This window comes from Daphnia pulicaria, chromosome 1 (assembly GCF_021234035.1).
Source record: "Daphnia pulicaria isolate SC F1-1A chromosome 1, SC_F0-13Bv2, whole genome shotgun sequence".
NCBI classification, from domain to species: domain Eukaryota; kingdom Metazoa; phylum Arthropoda; class Branchiopoda; order Diplostraca; family Daphniidae; genus Daphnia; species Daphnia pulicaria.
Genome location: NC_060913.1, coordinates 19,374,413 through 19,391,128, shown reverse-complemented (window position 1 = coordinate 19,391,128; position 16,716 = coordinate 19,374,413).

The following is a 16,716-nucleotide window of genomic DNA, read 5'->3' as shown; positions in this document are numbered from 1 at the left end:
GTATGGAAAGCAAGGTCCGTCCTGGGAAAGGAATCAAGTTCACAGAAAACTACTCCGATATATAGTCTCCTTGCTTTATACAGCATTTTTTACATCCAAAGAAACCAGAATGGCCCTTTACAGCACAAAATGAAAGACCTTGTTTGGCCATCGCAAAATCCATCAATCTTCAAGGGAATATATTGTCGACCCTTGACATGAACCCATGAAGAGAGTGCCTCACAAATCAAATATGAAAGGTAATCACTTGAAAATTGAGGCATTTCGTTTGCCACGATAAATTTCTTCGCAGTAAACTTGCCTGAAGCCAATAGTTGAAATCTACACAATATTAGGGAACAATTGGCTACTGCTCTTGGCAATTGGAAGGCTGTCAACTTCAACAAAGAGAAAACTGCTACTTGAACGTGTGCTGATCATTTTATCATTATCATTATCACAATCACCATACAATGTACAACCTACAAACAAATCGTCCCATAATTCTGAGGAAAAATCACTGACTTCCTTCACCAAAATCTTGAGAATCAACTATGGAAATTACCATCTGACAAGTCGTCGTCTCTCGCTGTTGAGTTACGGTCGTACGGTATCGTCAGAAAATTGGGTTTGAGGCCACATCCGGCTTTAAAAGAATTGCGATCCTTTGAAAAGGGAAAAAAGAGAAAATTTTCCATATTTCCGCAAATCGCATTTCCCGATTGATTGGTAATATTTTCATGTTGCTTTGTGTTTTTGTTTAAATTATTTTTTGTTTTTTAAAAATTGAATTTTTTTTTATTCTGTAATAAAAAATGCCGAATCTTACATGTTGTGTGGTTGGATGTGGTAACACAAACATTATTCTTGTAAGGGATGTAAGTGTTTTTAACTGTATTTAAGATAATGAATGGTTCAATTGGTATGAAATTTATGTTTATCTATAATGACACTGTTCTTATGTACGACGAAATTGTTTGTGTTCTCAATGCACTAGTATAGTGCCTTGAGACTAAATAAAAAAAAAATATTGAAATTGAGCGAGGTATTATTTATTGAAATTGGTTTTCACACATTTAGCACTTTTCACGCAAATTTGACATTTACACATTTACACATTAGGATTTTTAACGTATGGTAAATTTGAAAGACTGAAGCTTTTTCATAAAAAATGATTTATTTATTATTTAATGGTCTGTTATTGGGAAAATAACAAAAAATAATATTGATTGATTCTTGATTGATTCTCATCTTTGATAATAGTCATTTATTGGGAAAGCAACAAAACAATTTAACAGCCGCCTTGTCGTAACAAAGTAATATCTAATATTATACCAATATGTGGGTATCGACCGAAGAATATTCTCGGAAAACAATATTTTACCAATAAAGACGTGCTAGCTGGGAGGGATACACACTACTTGATGGTGGCGTTGGATTTCCTTATCAGTATCATGTATCGTCAATTGGTTGACATTTACTTCTAACCTCACAAATTTCAATTTCTAAATCTATCTCAACAAAGGCATTTTTATCTTCATGGTGATAACAGTTACAATTCCGTACTTAAACAGCAATTTAGGCAGTATCTGTATTATGATTTACGTTTGTTTACAGGTACTTTACTTAGGTAGGCTACTTCTTGTTATAAAAACTAATGGTAGAAGTAAGATGGTGGCCAACACATTCGTGATAAACATTCCTGTCTGCGTGGGTGTTACTAGACTTTGGAATCAGAACTTCCAAAATGGAAGTATAAAATCTGGAATTCGACCAAAAACTATAGAATGCAATGGCCGACTTTCCAGATTTTATAAAAAAAACTGCCGTCTTAAATATGGAAGTTGAACTTCCATATATTAACGGAATTAAACTGAAAATTCTTAAATTCCAAATTCTAAAATTTGAATGTTTTATGGCACCGGATGGCATGTACAATATTTTATATTCATATTCATTTAAATTTACGTGCCACCAATACAGCCCATTCCACATATTATTCTAATATTTGTAATTTTTAAGATTTGTCGGCATTCCCGATTACTTGTTTGTAAAATTTAAGGAATTCTGAATAAATTAAGGAATCTATTAGTTCTGTAGTGAAGAATTATTTTTTTTTAAATCTCACTTCTGAAACTGGGCCGGGGGAGAAAGTTAGTCCCTAGAGTGCAACTGGGTCAGAATTTTTTTTCCAGCGATTGAGAAAGATTATCGGATGAACCCACACCTCCGAAAATAATTGTATTATGGATGCATACGGATACGGAAAATTGACTAATGTCCTTATTTATGATGATTTAGATTCTCAATGTATTCCTACAACTCACATCTTGTACTGTGTTGCACATTTGCGTCATAGGAGCGGTAATTCTATGAAACTAAGTCTTATGCCACAGAAAAAAGACCATGTATTTATCTGATTGGCTTTATCCTATAAGATCGTGGTCTTTATCTGTCAACATGCCAAGCGAAAATCAGGAGGATGGAGTGAGCTGTTGCACTTTTGCCCTTGCATCCGCAACTGCCTTAGCTTTTAAATTGAACCCATCAGAGCTTAGAAAAAACAAGAAAACAATAAGGCAGCATTTGATTAAGAGTTATTGGACGAGAAAACGGAAACCTTTCCTTTTATTAGAACGCGCTAGAATTTGATCTGACGGCCTCAAAAAACAATTGAGCATCGATTTGAATTGCATCTGTAAAAGGCCTTTTTACGAGAAAGATTGTGGGATGCCAGAAAACTACCGAAAAGTTGTTCAATCCATATCTTGCAAGATCTGATGGTATATGACAGATCTCAATGCGAATAAATTCCTGGTAATTATGTTCACGACAAGAGAACGCTGTTATTTTGCTCTAAATGTCGAGCTCGCAAGCGCATGTGTAATCCTAACTAGATTTTAATATAAGATACGCATAAGTAGAATTTTAAAGGAAATGATATTGACCAACTGTGCAAAGTAATACCATTTTCCAATTGTGAACTGGAATTTCAAGATTTTGTTATTATTTCTATTTGATCGTATTTTACTTTTTTACTCAAAGAATTAGATTTATTAAAGAATCTTAAAGAAATTCATTCGTATTCCAAGTCCCTGTTCAATTTCGGGATTTCAGATTTTCTCGTGTACATTTCATACTTTAGGCTCCGATTTTCCGATTTTAATTATGATGATTCCCAGCCCTCTAGGAGTGCTTAATCAGCTATTCCGTATAGAGAAGGTAGTCAAACCATTCAACAAAATTAGCTATGGCGGGTGTTGTTGCAGGAGCTGGGCTTTACGAGCTTGGGTTCACAACGCTGGAGAATATCGTCACTTGGAAAGTCAACTAGGCAATGTTTATGTTATGTTTCACGGCATTGTTCTGACTGCGTAGCCCACAAGCTACAGTTGGTACCACCCAGATTGAGGGTGATTTATAACCACGAGGCTGTGTTTGAACAAAATACAAATATTTAAACAGCAATGCTATAAATAAATTTTTTTCTTCAGGCTTTAATTATTGACACGATGGAATAATACCGTTCTATATGAGTTGGAAATCTTCGCAAAGGCCAAACCGAAGATATTCAACCGATCCAAGTTTTTTCACGCACCTCAACGCAGTTAAGAAGCATGGATTCTTATCTGTATATCAGCAAATTGCGTTAAAAGCCATTCTGAAGCCATTTGAAGCAGCCTCCAATTATTTCTAGAAAGATTTTGAAACAGTTGAAATGATCATTCCAGCATATTAAGGTTTGCTTAATGCTCTTTCCCTGACGATCAAGGGCATACATGGAGTATGACCAATCATATTAGCCGACTTGCCTCGATGATCAAACATTGCAAGCGTTTCGTGACTGGATTGCGGGAATCTCTAGAGCAACGTTTCTCATATATCCTACGAGATGCAAACTGCATTATGGGTAGTAAAACAGCCAATCCGGACACGGCCCGAGAAAATGCAAATTCCGGACAAAAAAAGCGATTTTTAAAGTATTGTAAATGCGATTAAACGATAAGATTATTGCCACATCTGATAAATGAGCTTTAAACTAAGAAAAAGGATACACAATTGAGCCAAAGGTCACAAAACAATATTGAAGATTAATTGAGATATCTTTAATTGAAAATTGAAATTTTCGCTTACGGTCTAAACGGTAATTCTGAGTATTCCTTGCTAACTGACAATTTAACGCCGTAAGGAATATCAAATATATAAACTAGAACAATCGAATAAATAATTATATGAAAAGATAGAGCTTGAAAAGCTCTACATTATTATATAAACATTTGTCAAGATTGTGCAGAATTTAACGAAACTACAGAATAAAAAGAAAATGTTTACATTATGCGAATGTTCGGACAGCTCATGCGAATGTCGGACAGAAAATTTTCTTAAAATTAAATTTTCGTTATTTTATTATTTATGCACATCAATCGACGTAGAATTTTGAGACAAATCGATTGATGTGCAATTTGCATACGTTTAATTGCGTAATTTTAACAATATATGCGAAAAAAAATTAAAGGGGCTGAGGATCGAACCTGGCCAGATCCAAGAATATTGTCCCTGCTTTCTTTTTTTGAATTCAATTTTTTATTCGTATGATTTTAAAGAACGTAGGGTTTTTGTGATGATCTTCAAAATTTTATGATTTTATGTTAATATTTCACTTACATAATTGCTTCTATATCTCAAAAAGCTGTACCTTACGTCCAAGTTTTTTTTTTGTAAAATACTTAAGACCTTTTCGTTATTTTGCTTTAATTAAGTAAATATATCCCTACATAGTGGGTATTAACCAAGAAAATTGTAAAAATAGTAAAATATTCCCCCTCAAAATCTAAATATGCCGTTCTAATCCTGCTCCCATAAGGGACCGTGATGCAAAATCCGGACAGTCTCATCAGAAGCTATACTCATTATTCTGTAAGAATTTTATATAACCGATGGTTGGTATGGCTTTGTGGATTAAGTCTAGCATGATGTTACATAAGGTGGGGGTTCAAATCCCGAAAATGATTGGATTTTCAAATAATTTTCATATCAGTGTTATCCAACGTAGAATATAGCAGGTTAATTCATAATAAACATAAGGTTTCATTTCTAAAATTTATTTTTACATATAAGTGAATTTTTAAGACGATACATATCGAAAAAGTTTAATCAGATACGTAGAGACTTGAGCTTATGTCCCTCGGTATCTTTACGTATCACCATATACGGTCTTACCATTGAGTTAATTAAAGACAAAAAACTTCTATCTCAATGATGTTAATTAAGTTTGGTATTTACCAATAAGCTATTATGTATGCTTACAAAATATAGCACATCATACCGATAGATAATGAATATACATCTCCAAGTATCTTTGAAAAAATTCCTCTTAAGAATTATGTATTTCAATTGATTCGAACAACAGTTCACCAGCATCGTGGTCTAAGATGCTACCACTAAACCATCCCATTGTTCACATTATAATAGTAAAATGGATGTCATGGTAATCAGCAGTTTTACTGTCCGGAATTCGCATCGTGGGCTCAAATGGGGGAACAACGCCATTAATATAGTTAATAATATGAACGCTTTATTATATTTATGTAGCTCAAATTGTAGAGGGCATTATTCTGAATCTGTCGATACCAAGTTTTTTTTTAAAAACATCTATTTGAAATAAGTATTAATTCTTCGATATTTCGTTAGATCCGGACATTCGCAACACGTATGTCAGGCTTAACAATAAGATTTCTCGAAAATTCTACAACCGATTTTATATTAGTTTTTTATTATAGTATTCTGGGCTTATTTGCTTCAGTAAAAGTTAGCTAACCTAATGATGTATAAAATTTTTATAAAAAATCATTTTTCTGTTGCTTGGCAGTTTTGAACTCAAGTCAAAACTTTCAGGCAGACGAAAAATGGTTTTGACAGATCAATGTTTTGATTTTTCAAATCAAAATATCTTAATATATTTCCATTGCACCATACCTGATGCCTTAAGCGATTCGATTCAGAATTAAAAACTGTATCGAATGAAAAAATTAGTTTTTGAAAATATTTCTGTCCGGAATTCGAATTTTTGTCCGGGGCATTCGCATTTTGTCCGAACATTCGTATTTCGGATTTACACCCTAACGCCATAAGAAAGCTTAATAAGAAAAACGATGTCCGGATTCGCTGTTTTACCCTAAATGAGTTATTATAAATTACTGTGAGAACTGAAAAGCTACTCACTCCAACACGGTTACGTTCGATGGTGCTTTATATTTAAATGCGCATTATTTAAGCAAATAATAAAAAAAAAAACGAGTAGCCAAAGTCAAAAAGACACAAATAAGACAAGTTAAAAATGTAAATCGAGGGAGCCATACCATAACGAATAAACGGCCTGACACTTGACCCGAGATCGGGTGAGCCAACAATAGACCAACTGAACAGCCTGGCGTTGACTGAAGAAGAATTGCATTGGGTGGAGTTTTATACAAGTCAAAACAGCGTCAAACGCGGATATGACTTGTATCCATTCAAGCGAGAGGGCAAAAAACCAATGTTCGAAGATATTTAGCCAAAACTAGGGCGCTGATATCAAATCCTTACATTACATTATGCCCTTATTATTTTTCACAAAAGCTCAAAATATTATCCTCAATTAAAGTGGTTACATTAAATTAGTAGAATTAAATGAAAGGACCGTTTTTAATGCAGTAATACTTCTTAAATTTAACGAACGTATGGTATTTTTGTCATTGAATTTTTATTTAACAGCTAATTTAGATGAAGTTCTTTTATTTAATTACAATAATCTACACCTCTGGAAAAGTTATTGCAAGTGTATCTAAACCGAATAAACTAGCTGAAATTCAACAAGATAATGTTTCTGGCCCTAGGGATTTTGCAGGGAAACCTTCATAAAACAGCAAAAGAATATAAAGCCATTCAACAGTTATTGAGGTACAAAGACCTAGTTCTGTAATTTGTCCAGCATTGGAAGAGTTTCACCACTATTAACCGTATTTCGGACAGATCTTATCTTAACTTTTTTTTTGCTATTTTTATCAATATCTCTTACTTCAGGGTAAAAAGATTTACTGATGTAAAATACTCATGAAATCTCAGAGTATATGGTAATTGATTATAAATTGCTAATTTTAAAAAAATGCTAATTAAAGCATGCTTACTTTTTCCTTTCAAGGCTTTTCACAAAGGCAAAATCCCAGAATCAAGATATAAGCGCGGACACAGTTGCGCTCGCTTGTACCTATTAGGTATTAGGTTGCCAATATCTAATCAAAATTATTACATAACAATAATCTTGCGCAATCCGGTGATAATCACTCTTCCAAATACGAGAAATTCCTCACGACCACTTCCAGGACAAAATCTAACACGGTGGGGTTGAAATGAAATGAAGGATGTTGAAATGAAGGAAGAATATACACCAATCTGAGACAGAGATTTTACATTTGCTTATACATTGGGATAAGAATGACATGTTGATTGTAGATGAAATTGAGAACACACTACATTTTAGCTAGGGAACTGGCATTAACAGACGAGGAGGATTTTCAGAAAGAATGAGAAGAAGATATAGAGAACGAAAAGCTTCTCGTCACTTAAGCAAGTGAATGCACATCGAACTTTCCAACACATCAACTCAATCATAAAACTCGAGAAATAGTGAATACCTACTCAAAACGATAACAAAGTTTATAGAAATCAGCTCATACCAATGCCTTGTTAAAATTTTAAGTTGGTCCAGATTTCTCGCCAGGTCACCCGCTAATTGGTTCTCCATTAATCTTTACTTTATGTTGATTTCCTGCTTTTTATGCATGTCTCTTACATTGTGAAACTTAACATCAACCCATCAACCCATTGCAACTACCCAAACAAGACGTATGACTGACTGGCAGAACAGAGGGGTGCAATTGTTCTACTGACAAGCTATTTCCATAAAAAGACGTCTTGGTCAGACAGCCTCTTTTGTTGCCAAAATGGAAGCCATATCTCTTTCCTTCAACGCTTTAATTAAAATACCCCCTTTCACCTGTTTCCGTACTGATTCTGTCTTAACACGAATGGATATTTGTCAGACAAATTTGGACCTGGATACGTCCGTCTGAGACGGAAATACGATACTGCATGCGCCAAACATGAATTCTACTTCTGAAATATGTCTTAACGTGTCTGTTCCCGTTTCCCTATACAGTATCCTCTCTAGGCCTAAACATGTATGTTCCATATATTTCCTCTCTATGCCTATGCTATCCGTGCAAAAAGCAGCAGCAAGAATTAGTATAAAACTGACGGTAAATTTTATTCTGTACTGCATTCATACTCTTCATTCACACTATAATTGTGCTCCAGTCGCACTCTCCTGCTTGGTATTGTATTAACTGTATTATCCCCTTTGATCAGTGTTTGTCATTTAAAATAAATGACGTTTTCAATTGTACCTTGAAACTTGCCGTTTATCGACAAGCCCGCTACCTAATACATGATTTTCGATTTTCTCCAGACAAGTAGTATCGTCTTGCCTATTTATCGTCTGACTGTATGACTATACTGATGTAATATTATTAGTTCACTGTATTGTAGTATCTGTCCGTTACCAATACATTGTTTAGCCTTTAAATATTCCCGTTATTTTTAGACGCTTTTACTTTGACATTGCGAGTAAAGTCGCCTCAATAGTATTTAAGTTCTTCGTATCGGTGACACAATGTTTCCGTTGCTTTGTGTCAATCTTTGCATTTCCACAAGCAAAAACGCTTCTGCCTTCTTTTCCCAGATCATCTGTTGAAGGATTAAGAGAATCATTGGCGTTAGTTTCTTCAGAAACCGTACGATCTTAATAATTAGGGGTTTGTTCAATTGCTTCGACTCCAATAAGAGATATTTCCATTCTATAGAAGTTGTTTCTTTTTCGATTAACAGTATCTGAATGAGAATGATGTGAGACTTCAGGCGTGCAAGACCCTTCCTCTGTTGAATAATTTGGACTAGAATGGTGAAATAATCCTGGATTTTTTTCATCAAAGATAACGTCTTAACTCACAAAAATTCTTCTTCGCATTAAGTTCGTAGTCAAAACCGGTCTCACAATAACCTACAAATCGAAATTTTTTTGGCTTTGGGAGTATTTCTAGTACACTCATCAATTGGATTATGTATGAAGGGGAGCATCATAACATTCCGTGTGATAGAGATTAGGTTTTTTTCAAACCAGGTGCATTTCTGGTAGAGCTTTTCAAGTACATTTTTTAGTTTTCAAGAGCTTACTTTTTTAGAGCTTTCAAGTTTCTTTTTTTACTATACGGCAAAATTTGATGCTTCTCCCCACAACTCACATGGCTGATAAGTGGCAGTGATCATGCTTCAAATTGTTTATAGTTGTCCGGATTTGTCGTTCCGGCACGTCATTTTGTTGAGAAATTTTCATGATGCTTTTTGGTTGAATGTAAAATCTCTTTAGATTTGATCCATTTTTAAAATCCATCTCCAGTATATTCTCCGCCATCGGCATTTCCTTATCTGGCCTTACCATGCGTGGGGCGAGAGGAGTATCTTGAGGAAGAGGGCTGAATCAACGAATTCAGTTTAACTAATCAAGGGCTGGCCCTGCACCAAAACGTCATAGGGTTAAATGCTATTACAGCACGAAGCCATGCCATGAAACAGCGATTTGTCGCAAACGACAAAGGGACGAAGACGTAAAAAGGATGAAAGTATTCCCGCTATCCAGAGATTCGACGATTGAATATCCATTTTGGCCATCCATCGTACGCCGAATATCCGTCTTAATGTCACATGTTTCTACGACATTAAAGGTGCGTTCAAACTGGTGTTTTTTTTTCTGTAAGTTTGGCGTAAAGTCCTTAGGTTTGTTTGTCATTACTGACATAATAAAAATAAAATGGCACCTTTTCCCCACACTTGTATTCTAGTTTAGGTCTAGCCTTATGCCAATTTATTAAATCTCTCGTTCCCATTGGCTTATGCTTCCGTAAAAAAAATCTATAAATATCTCCCCACCCCAATTCTTATGTCAAATTCTAAGCTGTCAAACGTTTTTTAATGTCATTACGTCTTTCTGACAAAATTTTGGGGAAATAAGCTCAAAACAATGCACGGAATAAGTTTGACGTAAGTGGAATAACGGCATAAAGGAATAAGAGGGTCCAGTTTGGAGGGACCTAAACGTGTGTAGGATATCCATTCAAGAAGTAATTTGCACCTTAGAAACACGTCAAATGGACGCTAGGTTTTCAAAGAACTTCCAGCCACACAACTAACACCATTGCCAACGTCGCACCAACGCCTTGTCTACGGACACTGCAACAAAATTAATCCTGCAAATAGAATTTTAACACATTAGTAAACGGACTCAACCTAAAAGCAGTCACAAAGATTCCTTCAGCAGCATGTCCCAGATGCGTTTACGGGAAAATGCACAGCAGTTTCCCTTTCCAGAAGGACAAACACTAGCCAAGAAAAGCGAGAGAAACAACAGAAACATTATGAAAGCCACAATAAATCTTCGTTACTCTAAAAACCTTTGAAACAGTGGGCTGAAACCTTAAACTGTGCCGTATTCACACCAAACAGTTTTCTCTAACGAACGGGATATGTCACACCTTACGAGACATTGCACGGAAGCAAACCTGACATCTCTCATTTGAGAATTGTTGTGTCGAAAATAGTCATCCACAAATTGAAACGCAAGCCGCCAGAAGTGAGACATCAAATGTCTTCAATGTAGAGTACCCACCCAAATTATTCTACAATAGCCCTTTTTTGGGGCCCTTTTAACATTGATGATTAATGGTTTTGATTAATTTTTGGCACATCTACCTAAAGTTTGGGAACGCGCGAGAGAACCTTCTAGAAAGAGCGATTTTCTCTGCGCTCCCAAAAATTCAATTTAAGTAAGAAAGTGAAAAAATATTTTTTTGAAGGTGGTCATTAGGTTTATGATTAGGCTATTTTTTTTATTTTTCAATCAGGGGAAGATTAGTTTTCGGGACCAAGCCCTAAGTTTGGAAACAACCCGTGGAGCCTTATGTAAAAGGGCTACTTCTGCAGCCCATATGTAGTGAACGGGCAAAGCTATGAAGATGGGGTTGGTATTTAAATACTTTTAAGAAATCGGAATGGAAATTAAGTCAGACAATAACGCTCGGTCTATTTCCTGGTCAATTAAACACAGTAATCTTGGTTCGGCTCTCGCATTGCCAAAATGCAGCCTCTGGTGCCCAAAGCCACGGCGCACCACGAACCGACCGTTACCACGGCCGTTCGTACACGGAAAAAATGCTAGCCATCCATTGTGGCATTCAAGCATCAACAAATACATACTGGCCATGCTTGGTGACATGTCAGCTCCAGAAACTACAATCAACGAGACAAAACACAAAAGAAAGACTGGAAAGGAAAGGAGAGAACGGGACATATTTGATTAAGTAGATGTATGACCTGATGGAACCAAGTTGAAGAGATACCAAGGTGGATCCGGATGGCTTGACAAGAGAGATAAGAGTGCCACCAAAAGAACGAGAGAGGGAACCGAGAAAAGCTGGAGATGTTGTTTCGTCGATTAGTGTTACGGATCGCACTGGATGGTTGATGTCCGCAAGTGGTAGCCAGTCTGTTATAAAATACCTCTTAAACCCTTCTGTAAAACGAAACCGGAATCTACTGATCTCTTATGCTTGAGAGACAGGAGAGCGTCCTTGACGATATTCTTTTTTATTACTTCCCTGTATCAGTATGAGAAGGTATATGCCCGAAGGACATTTTAGTATTGAAGAAAATGGGATTGAATGAAGTTTTCTTGGACGTTTTATTACTTATTGGCTTTCCATGAATTGATGTTATAATAGTTAAAATCATTGGGTTTATTGGTGAACCTTGTCAACACGGAACTTTAAATAACACGCCACTTAACCACGCTTCGGATTATCAAGAAATAGTCGAGACTTGGATCGTGTAGGCAGCACATCTTTATTCCCTCGAGTTCTGAATTGAACTGACGTTACAGTTCTCAATACCATAATTTTCTTAGTCCTCTCTTCTGTGCCATTTCCCCTCCTTCATTGTTGCGTAAGTAATTGTCGCGCGAGTAATTCTTGGGCGAAAGTTTTCCATCTTTTGGGAGTTCGGCCTCCCATGGCAGTCGGGGCGACTGCCAACCTTTTCCTTCCTTCACAGCTGCCAGTCTTGAATCTTGGAAATGACAGCAAGCAAGAAATACCATTGGGTCAAAAATATTGGCTACAGAGATGACGATCTTTCGTTTTTTATCCGCTTCCTCCTCGATGTTGAGCAGAAAAGTGAACGTGTCGGATTCTCCTTGCCAAATTCGTCCCAGGGTCCTTTCCATTGGCAAGTCATTTAGATCGATGTTTAGCACTGTTTTGCATCGGATTTCAGTTGGGAATGATAGCCATGGTTCCCTTGACGACGTCATCGCCTGGGTTCACGCACAGAAGTTCAATCAAGCGGTGACAAAAAGAGATGGCTGCTTCGGAATCATTAAATAAGTCAAGATAATTTTCCATGTAAGATTAGTTATTTTTAACCTTGTCCGATATGACAGCGTATTCTGGGTGAGAAGATCTCAACCATTATATGATATGTCACTGGTGGCCCACTATCTCCTGGCCACTGCCACAAGTATCAACAGACGGCTCGATCCTCTTCTCTCGCTCTCACCTGTAAAAACATCTTTTTAATATCCATGGACATTGGGCAGGGACGTTCCCTGAATTGGACTAGCAGGTAAGGTTGGTTGGTCAGTATAGATGGTCCATTATTGAGACCGTCATTGAGACTTACTACTTCGTGCCTATTGGCAGCGTCGAACACTAAACGTTCTTTGTTTGGCTGGTTAGCGTTGGGTGTTGGTCCACCCGAGCTGAATTGCTTCGTCTGCATCATCTTCTTGCCATACTGTGGCTGTTTTGTTCTTTAGGATCAGGAATGGCGACCGGAGCGTATAAGATATCAACCATTGCTGTCCAATTGAAGGGTGTCAACACTGTGACTGGTCCAACCCTGACTGGTAGTCAGCTCTCTAGCTGTAGTAACGCTCTTGGTGTGTTATTCCACACAAAACAGCCATCAGTTTGGAGTAAATCGTCAAATCAGTTTGGAGTAGATCGTCGGTAGATCAAGGTCTTATTGTAAGTGGATATATTTCCGATTGGCATCTTCCCTATTCATGTTGCAATTGGCTCGTCTTAGCTCGAGAACTAAAACAGAAGAGCTACATAAAAACAGCTGCCTAGTTTTACACGGCGTTTTGGCAACGCACGATACTTATCGTTAAATAAGGTCCTGCTCCATAAAATAATCCGATTCTCCGTGGTATTGCCTTTCCTTTAAGCTCTAGCACCTCTGTTTTTTCAGTAATAAGTGTGGTGTTGCAACCTGTATCTAACAGCTTCAGTTCTGTTATACTCCAGGGGCTGTTCTGTATTTTTATCCAGACATATAACGGTAAATCGATGGTTTTCATCGCGACTCCGTGTCAGGCCATGCCCCACGTATGAGGATGTTTTTTGCGATTTGATTAAACACACATCGCATCTGCTTTGCGACATTCGTTACTGTTGTGGTTTCACCCCAAACATCGAAACAGTTTTAAGATCATATACAGCTTTGTTGAGTGATGGGATTCTGGCTAAAAAATTGGGGGCATAACGTTTATCGGATTCTACTTTGCATAGGTTACACTTATTTATTCCTGTGTGTTGATCTTCGTCCCTTTCTGTTGTCGTCTGATCGACAAAATCCACAGTCAGTTGTAAGTATTCCATGACGTGGTTTCGATATTAAATTCGGATTTTCCCTTGGCCTCCGGGTAGTCATGTCTCGTAAGTTTCTGGTACTCACAAACTCTTCCTCTATCTAACGTTTATCGGATTCTACTTTGCATAGGTTACACTTATTTATTCCTGTGCGTTGATCTTCGTCCCCTTTCTGTTGTCGTCTGATCGACAAAATCCACAGTCAGTTGAAGTATTCCATGACGTGGTTTCGATATTAAATTCTGATTTTCCCTTGGCCTCCGGGTAGTCATGTCTCGTACGTTTCTGGTACTCACAAACTCTTCCTCTATCTAAACATCCAAGTCGCGGAGCGTAGGTACCTTATTAAAAGCTAATGTATTTTTCTTCCCTAGTGTGAGATCAATGGTGGTAGCTTATGAATTATTATGGCCAATGCCACGCTTGAATTGAGCTCGTGACCGTATACAGTTGCTTCGAGCTTTGTTACCGCTTCGTGTAAATTTTCCGCAAACTCGTCAACTTCTTTCCCTTCTCTTAGTGATGTGAGTTCATTGAGGCTACGTATGTAGCTTCTAACTACGAGGTGTGGATGCTCGTTCTTCCTGTGCAGTTCTGGAAGGACATTACGGTAAGCCATCGGTGATGTCAGTACTTGACTCATCACTACTCATAATTGGTTCTGCATTCTCGAATGTAACATCACTAGGCGTTGGGCGTCAGACGAGAACACTGTGCACCATGCTTCCAAGCTTGTACGAACATGAGACAGCTTCTTGGGTCAACCCCGAATAGTGGTAAGTTTGGTAGCATCTAATTGTCACGAATTGCTTATTTTCTGTACCGGTGGTTGTCTGTCTGAATGGCTCGTAGACCCAGGTGTCGATTAATACTCCCGCGATTTTTTTTCTGTTATGGCAAATGGTTTAAATATTTTTTGGTTTTTTTTCTCGACTGGCAACTTTTTAGTAGGGCTACACTGGTGTTTTCACTCTTATAACTAGTCGATGTTCCTCCTACATCTCTTCCTCCGTGGCTGAGCACACTTACCTATGGGACTCCTTTGGAGATTTTTCTTTCTTCGGATGGGTTGTTGTTCACTCTTGTCTTTATGCCTCTTCTAGAAAGGAAATTTTTTAACCATTTCTGCCTTTAACGTTTGCTTTTGTTAGTTTGTATTTGAGTCCTTCTATCCATAAATTGTCGTACGCCTTCGAGATGTCCAGGAAGATTGCTGTGGTTAGGTGGGTGCTGTTGAAGCCGGATTTGACTGCTGATTCTATTAGGATTATATTGTAGGTGGTGATTCATCTTTTTCGCAATCCGGTTTGGACATTTGGTAGTAAGATGGTCTAGGTGCCACTTAAGTCGATTGTTGATCATTTTTTCCATTGCTTTTCCCAGGCACGATGTTAATGAAATTGGTCTATATGATTCCCCTTCTTCGGGTGGTTTACCTCGTTTGAGGATAGGTGTGACGATGACACATTTCCAGTCTTTTGGGATGTATCCTTCCCGAAACATCAAGTTGATTGTTGTAAGTAAGCTCTTACGATTTTCCGTGTTTAAGTTTTTCAGCATTCTGTTGTGGATTCTGTCGAGTCCCATCGCTTTGCCTGGTAGTTGTGAGAGGCTTCTTGTCAGTTCTTGAATACTTCATTAGAGTTTAGTTATATCAAAGTTTCAAATCAATCAAACGGAAATTGCACGTGAAACCCAAACTACACTTTTAAATTATTTATTTTCAAATTATTTTAAATATTTTTTCTTCAACTTAGTTGAAGTCAGTTAATCAACTCAAGCAATTTATCTTGGGTCATATTCACTGATTCAATCTCCCCCCTCCACTCACAAGGAAAGCTAGGATATTTTTTAGTTTACGCGGTGTTTAATTAGATTTGTAGTAACAACGAAGAGAAAACTTAATAATTTTATACACCACTCGAACAAACATGCGCCATAGAAACTAGCACCCGCACTTCCAACGAGTCATCACTAGGAAATATACAAATTAATGAGTAGATAGAAAAAGGGCTTCTTTCAAAACTATATTTTACATATCAAATCAATCAAATTGTTCTCTACTTTCTATGTGTACCCCTGCTTCGATGAAGAGGAAATTAGGTTAAGATGACGAAATAAAAAACCATCGGAACAGCTAGAAGAGACTCTCGAAAAAGGGAGGGAAGGCGCAGGGTGAGAAAAAGGAGTATGAGGGGTATATAAGTAAACGCAACTACTATTTGAACATGAAGAAGAATATGAGAGTCTTCTAGAAGATTACAAAAACAATTGTGCAATGCAAAGTATTAAAGATGAGAACCATCGGCTTTATTTGCATCTGCGGCACTCAGGTTTAAAATGTGCAAGTTTGGGCCTTGCCATAATTCAGTATGGTTACGCGCACGTTTAAATGTGCAGTTTGGGTTTCGTGTGCAATTTCCGTTTGATTGAGCGCATCAGTTTTCAGCGTTTTATCGTGCATTCAATATGACTGTGCACACGTTCAGTATGGGTGCGCGCATATTCCCTTCAACCAGCGTGCATTTTAGTGTCTAGCGCGCATTTCCCCCCTGTGATGCGGGCATATTAGTGCGTTTACACGGAAAAGTTCCAGAATTTGAGACGCGCATTTCAGTTTTTTGCGTGCAAGACTAATTCCACTCATTTTTTGTAATACATTTTTTGATATATAGATTTGTAAAAAAATATTTGATGGTATTATCATTGTAACGATAATTCTTCACATAGACTTCTAATTAAGAAACTAATAAAAAACTTTTATAAAAATAAACCATTTTTCATGTAAAAAAGTATTTTCAAAAATTTCACCTATTGCCCATAGCCCCATACCTATTATACTATGCGTAGGTTTTGAGGTTATACATACAAAAAATCTGTAGGCCCCATGCGCAATTTTTTTTAAATCTTTTTTATATTACGATTTATTCCGATCACA